A 7,165-nucleotide genomic window follows, 5' to 3' on the forward strand; every position below is an offset into this window, starting at 1 on the left:
TATTTTCTGATGGTTCCACCTAAGAAGTTGGCTAACTTTATTTTCTTTCTTTTTTTCAGCTCACAAAGTTCCTGATGGCTGGTGATGAAGTTGTCTGATCAGATGAGCTGATATCTGAACTGATTATCTGAAGCCACTTCACACTTTCAGTTTGGTATCCCTTGTTTTTCTGTTTAACTGTGCTTTTCTCCCTAACAGCATCTACAAATAAAAATACATAAAACATAACCACATGTCATGCTTTCATCTGCTTTCCAACTGTTTTGATCATTGTGGTAACTAGTTATATAATACATTTAATATAGTCATCACAATGTTGTTGCTGAGGGCCTGTAGTTTGCTTGTGAGCTACGCTACCAACAATAAGTCAGCATTCACCTTCAAGCACCCCCTAGACTCTTTGCATTCTCGTGTGTCAGAAGTGAAGAGTAACCTTACCTGTGCTATGTGCCAAGCACAGTGACTTGTAGGCCCTCAATGCACACAAATTAAAAGTAATTCAAACAAGGTTCTCCTGTGGTTATGGGACTCTATTAGCTAAGGTGTGGTCTCCTAGCTGTGTTAGAGCTGCACCATGTATTCAAGTAGAGTAACAGTTTGTTGTACAAATTGGGTTAAAAGGAGTAAACTAGGTCAACAGTAAAATCTGGTTTCAGGTTGTAATCAAGGTTTAAAACCCAAACCTTATGTGTCTCAATTTCAAGATCATTGGGCTTTTGGGGAATAAAAGCTGTCCCCATGTCGGTGCTGTTTTTTCAGCTCTTTGTGGGCCAATGGCCAAAACCCCTGTCCTACATGTGAAATCTATTTTATAGATTTAAATGTAGGCTAAACATATGTATTTTGCAACCAAATCAATTGGAATATTAAGGGGATGTTACATTTAGTTTCACCCTCTGTGATTGTCCCTTTCTGTTTTGTATGGAATCTTAGATGTGCGATAGGCCGCCCACTCATTCACAAATGTTCAAAAGTATTGACCTCAAACCTTAACACACTACCAACCTCACTGTAACACAACCTTGAGATAATATTGATATGTTGTTCTGCCCTGAATATCTCATCTTCCTATGTAGTTTGGTGAAAATTAGGGGATCTCTGTTTGCTGAGCAGGCAAATCCCACAGAAGTTAATGTATTCCACCCTATCTTCCTCTCTGGTTAGAGTGGACTGAACCCAGGTCATGAAATGGTTGGTGAAAGAAGATATTTTCATTAATGCAATATAGGGAGAAACCAGTGGATGGAACCATGGATGTGCCCATAGAAACCTAAGGAAAGTCATAGAGGGCAATTGAGAACAACAAAACACAAACACAGCAACACAAATAGGATTTGCAGGTAGAGAATAAGAAAGTGGCCTAAGGAGCTGCCATTAGGAATGGGCCACATGAATGCAAGGCCATGGGTTCAAATCCAGTGTAGTTCCTATCTTACTTCAATGAAACCTTCCTATTAAAACAAAATGTCTGAAACATAATCTTTGCCAACATTCAGTGAAGCAGGTCATAGACTAAGTTTTGCTCAGAGGTAGTTAGATAGTGGCAGATAGCTGTAGTCAGATATAGCTCTATTTATCTGTAAAGTCAAGAATTCATTCATAGTTTATATATTTTATATTTACATATTTTATTTTATTATTTTATGTTTCTCCAATCTGTTATGTTTAGGACAATATATCACATTAATCCTATGAAATGTAATGTTGTTTTTGAAAAACCTAAATACATTTTTGGACTCCCTTTACATAGCATGTACAGAAATATTGTCTTTTTTATGCCGACTGAATATGACAAGCATCCATGGGGAACATCTTTGTACAGCGAGCCTGTAGTAAACAGTGTCTTTGTGCACAGATGACACCTGGCGGTTGAAATACGATACTACAACAGGAGGCAGCGCTGTACGGGAGGCAGGATTGTACGACGCGTGTGTTTACACTGGGGAGGCACGCATGTACGGGGGGGCAGTCCTGCGCGGAACACCGGCATAGAAGTGTCTGTGTTGCCGTGATATCGTTGCGTTTGCTCTCTCTCTCTCTCTCTCTCTCTCTCTCTCTCCCCCTCTCTGTTTGTGATGTCGGAGGTCACCAATATAGCGTTAATACATAGCGACCCAGTTGTAGTGTAACTCATTTACATAAAACATTGCAATGTAAAAATGAAAAGACAAGAGACATATAGTCTTTGTAATTAAATGAGTATTTATTTATGTACTTTTCACAAATGAATTGTTTGTCACCTGTTTCTGTGCTGCACTGGACGATCCTCTCTTTTAGACCCGGAAAACCCGAGACGGAGCGTTCCACTTCCTTTTCTAGAGGGGGGTTTCCGGGGGATCGGACCAAGTGTGGTAAAGTGGCAGGGGTGTTTAATGGTGTTTCTTTAAATGTTATTTTAATGCTTTTGGAGTTGATTAATTGTTGTTGGAAATGTCTAATGACCCTTATTATTACTGTTTATAATATGGTGTGATAATTTGAACCAGGGGAATATGGCTAGGAGATAATTGATTATCAGTTAATAATTGATGTCTCTTAGTAGGAGCCCGCTACTATATAAAGGTGGAGGCTGAGCTCCTTGGAGGGAGAGCATAGCAGACCAGTACAGTACATAGTCATCTGCGGAGGGCCCTTACCTAAAGGGGCATTGCCTTATAGTGCAGATTTTGTTCATAAGTATATCTATTTTTTTGCCTTGTATATTTTTTCTTCTTTATTTTTGCAAGCTGTATTTTTTCCTTTTTTCTGCGTTTTGGCCAAATTTGTTTGCACTGTAAATAAGCTGCATGGGAACGCACTGCTGTAAATAAAACACCTGGACTGAATGAACAGAACCATCTCTTTTGTGCCTCAACCAATCGGCCAACCTTACACCATTATTTACTTTCTGTCACGGGGAGGTGTGGTGAGGAACCAAATGCAGACAGGCAGAGGCAGAGAGCTTTTCTGAAGATGGAAGCTTTAATAAAAAACTAAGGCAGAGTACAAATCAGGAATTCCAAAAAGCAAAAAGCTGCAACAGGCTGGCAAACAAAGGAAGACCCAAACCCAAACATGGCTGGTAACAGAGGGGTATTGCACAAAACTAGGATAAAGACATCCAGGATAAATGAGCAGGCGCGGCTTGACTAAGCCTTGTCGGCGCTATCTTGGATTAATTGGTTGCACGTTTGCCGAGCCAGGATGAAGAGACGCGGCTTAGTCAAGCCAGGTGTGGATGTTTGGGATAAGTGCGTGTTCACGGCATTCTTAAGAAGACCGCGAAATTGATCACAGAATCACAGATTGAAGAATGGATCACGGACGCGCAACTTCATTTACATTTGCTGAACAAGAGCTGCTTCTTCAGCAATTTGAGGAAATGAAAGGCACAATACGCAAAAAAGGAAACACCAGTGCCGCAAAAAAGGAGAGGGAAAAAGCCTGGCAGACAATAGCCGACCGGCTTAATGCGTAAGTAGCCCAAACATGTAGAATTAATAAAGTGTACTCCACAGGAACTGTCAGAATTACAGTTAAAGGATGCGGAGCTGATGACTTTAAGTCCACTAATCAATAGGTGTTTTTGTGTTTTGTTTTGCTTTAATGTGGCCCATAGAAGTGCATGTTACTCAGGTTATGTAAAGTATAAATAAGTTCAAAGAAATGATCTACTCTCTGTCATCTATTGAATCTATTTATCCCATGTTGTGTTCTGTTTCATCCATCATCCTTCATAAAGAACAAACTTGTCTGGCCAGAAAAGGACCTGGCAACAGGTGAAAACCAAATATAAAAACATTCTGCAGTCTGGTGAGTTACTTTATTGTAGCCCAAATAGCAATTATCAAATGAAGTGATAGATTTGTTGTCTGCTGACAATGAATTTCTTTACGATTTTAGCGGTCAAGAAAAAAGCACACTGCGCTGGCACAGGGGGCGGCCCACCCACCCAGGACCTGACCCCAGCAGAGGAGCTGGCCATCGATTTAAATAAAGGGAGGCCAGTGATGGAGGGGATCCCGGGAAATACAGTGACAGACTCGGTCCTTTCCACTGACAGTTGCAGCTTCTTGCAAGGTACATACCTGCCTACATTGCACTTCCACTACAGATTAAACACATTTCACAATATTATACTGTCTGACTTTGAATTTGCTTGCAGTTACTGGGGACAGAGTTCTGCTTTTGGAGCCACCAGAAGACGATCCAGTTAGTATTGTACATTTTTATGCAATTACAGGCTTGGCATGTCCTTTCAAATGTCAATACGAGTTCTCTTGATTCATGAATGCAGGGGGAAGGCACATCTGCAGCTGTGGAGTGTACCTCCGCAGATGAGGAGACGCTGTCTGTGGACTCCAGAAGGCTTGAGGTATCATGTCAAATTTGTGGAGACATACTGCTTATTTAGTCCAAAATGAATAGAAAGTCAGTGATGTGGTGCTAATAAAAATGTGTTACAGGACCTAGAGACTGCACAGCCTCAACAGGAAGCTGGTAACATTGTGAGTATATGCTGAAGTAAGTCCATGTGATGAACAAATCCTGTTGTGCTAATTGGCATTCCTTCTACAGAATTCACAAACAATTCGAACCATGTATGCAAAACATCTGCAGAAACAGACAGAGCTGGCAGAACTCCAAATCCAGAGAGAGAAGAGGAATCTGGAGGCAATTGAACTGGATATTCAAATCAAAAGGAGGACTCTCAGGAAACTGGATCTCGAGATCCAGAAACTGGAACGTGAGGTGAGTATTGCAGTGCACACTGTAACCATATTTGTGATTTTAGTGTGTGATTTTAGTGTGTTAATCCTTGTAACTTTTGCGCTCTCTACTCCAGACTCCAAGCTGACGACGACGATAATAAAATGGACTTGAAAACTTACCAGAAAATAATGGTGTCTGCTTTTCTTTTACGATGAATGTGGGGCATACAATTGATTTGGAGAGGGGGAATGTAGAAATCTGACTATACAGTGCACTACCAATGCGAGACAAAATGCACTTACACAGCAAAAAGTACCACACAAGATCCGATCATTTATTGTGAAATCAAAATTCAGCACTTAAGCCTTCGAAAAAAAATTGGCAATATATCGGTCTCGGATTAATCGGCCAGCATCGTTGTCTGGGAAGATGGGAGCATTTTCCCAGACATCTTCAATAGCCACTCGCGGGGCCCTCTCCTTCCGCAAGCCTGCTATGTTATGCAGTACTGTGCATGCCGCAATGATGTCACAAGCCCTGGATGGGGAAACCCTCAGGTGGTGCAGGCACTGGAACCGTGATTTAAGAAGGCCGAAGGTCATCTCAATGCGAGCCCTTGTCCTGTTGTGTGCATTATTGTAGGCCTGCTGTGGTGGGGTTTGGGGGTCAGCAAGTGGAGTCAGGAGAAATGACTCGCAGGCGTAGCCTTTGTCTCCGAGCAGCACTCCAGAGAATTCACCTAATGATAAAATGCATCATTTCTTAAATGATATAGTAAAATACTCAAAATATCCAAGGTACTTACAAATATAATGTGTGGCTTACCTTGTGAGAGTGTCCTGTGAATTGGACTAGCCCTAAAGACTGGAGTCGTGGACTGATCCAGGCCACTTTGCCTCTACATTGGTCACAAGGCAGTTAGCATCACATATCATCTGAAAAGATGAGATGTAACCTATTAAGGTCCTTTCAGGCACAAAATGAATGCATTTATATAGGTCTGAGTCACTACAAATGACTCTTACCTGAACATTGATGCTGTGGAAATATTTTCTGTTGATATAATCTCCCTCATGCTCCCCTGAGGGACGTTGAATTCTGATTTGGGTGCAGTCCACTGCACCAATCACATTAGGGAAAGCTGTAACATAAAGTATCCAGCTGTAACTGATCAAATTGGAAACCAGTGGTAGCAAGCTGAAACTGATGTTACCTGCAATCTTGTAGAAGTCCTCCTTGATGTAAAGAAGTCTTCTGTGGCCAGGGAAGGTGACAAAGATATGAATGAGTGACTTCAGGGCCAGGCAAACGCGCCGTACTGTGCGGCAAATGGTTCCTTTATTGAGGTTCTCTGCATCCCCAACAGAATACAAAAAGCTTCCACTTGCAAAGAACCTCAATGTCACACAGACCATCTGTGATACAGTAAGTGCATGGCTTCGAGCAGTCTGGTGCTGTATTTTAGGACCAAGGAGCCTACATAGATACCTCAGTCCATCACCCGAAAATCTGTATCTTTCGATGAGATAGTCTTCTCCAAATGCCAGTGGGTCTGACCTGTCCCTAAAAACTCTCTCACGCCTAAAGGCTCGTCTGATTATGAGCGCTTCCTCATCCTGTATCTCTTCCAAAAAAGGGCACGCCATCATGAAGAGGAAACAGGTGAAGGGAAGTTGGACCTATATATACTATGTTGCCCTCATCACAGAACTAATTGAAACCATCTTTGCAACTCCAGAAATTGTTAGAAGTAATAATCTAATTAACTGCAATGAGACACCTCTAAATCAAACCTCTGACAGCAATTTGACAAGCAGTCTTTATTTGTATTGCAACATAACACTATGCCTGACAGCAATAAGACCAAATGAATGAATAGAAAGATTGACAGAAGATCCTTTTGTTTTAACTGTCTCCTAAAAATACACAAAGAAAATGAAGACTTTACTGTTGGATCTGAAGGGTTCCACATTATTCTGACTTTACTTTTTAACTTCAACAGTTACCTTGTAGTCCAAATGTTTAAGTGGTGATATATAATTATTTTTCCTTTTTTCTCCTCTTTCATCATCATGTAGGATTTCTTTTAAATATCTGTATTGTATTGTACCTATTATCTTTTTGAACCTTTCAGTGTTGGTGTTGTATTAATAAGGAAAGCATTCCAAATAAACCGTCTGGCTTCTTACTTCCATTTCTCAAATATTGTCTTTTTATATGTGCTTTTGGTCTTTATATATAAACTGTGCTAATAAATAAAACTAAAAGTCAACCAGCAAATGAAATGACTACAGTTATAATATTTGGATGATGTAACATGTGTAGAAAAACCATGGACATTCTGTAAAACACACTCATTTCTCACAGTACTGACAGCAGAGCCACTACAGGATTAACCTGATCCTGGTTGTTAGCCTGGTCTGGAGCAGGCTAGCTGCAGAGACTAAATCACCATGGTTACTTGTCCGGGATA

At 40.9% G+C, this 7,165-nt stretch overlaps 1 long non-coding RNA gene and 1 pseudogene across 1 annotated transcript; one reads left to right on the plus strand and one right to left on the minus strand.

Annotated features, from left to right (window-relative positions):
- Window positions 1–3,079: 3,079 nt before the first annotated feature.
- Window positions 3,080–3,958, plus strand: LOC139661139 (uncharacterized). The gene is made up of 3 exons (XR_011696581.1): window positions 3,080–3,453; window positions 3,722–3,792; window positions 3,883–3,958. It is a non-coding gene; the product is annotated as an uncharacterized lncRNA (long non-coding RNA).
- A 1,093-nt stretch (window positions 3,959–5,051) lies between these two features.
- LOC139661131 (putative nuclease HARBI1) lies at window positions 5,052–6,341 on the minus strand (annotated as a pseudogene).
- Window positions 6,342–7,165: the final 824 nt, after the last annotated feature.

This window comes from Centroberyx affinis, unplaced genomic scaffold, assembly GCF_046629955.1.
Source record: "Centroberyx affinis isolate AG114_WGS23_722 - 3 ecotype Tasmania unplaced genomic scaffold, CSIRO-AGI_Caff_v1 ptg003462l_1, whole genome shotgun sequence".
NCBI classification, from domain to species: domain Eukaryota; kingdom Metazoa; phylum Chordata; class Actinopteri; order Beryciformes; family Berycidae; genus Centroberyx; species Centroberyx affinis.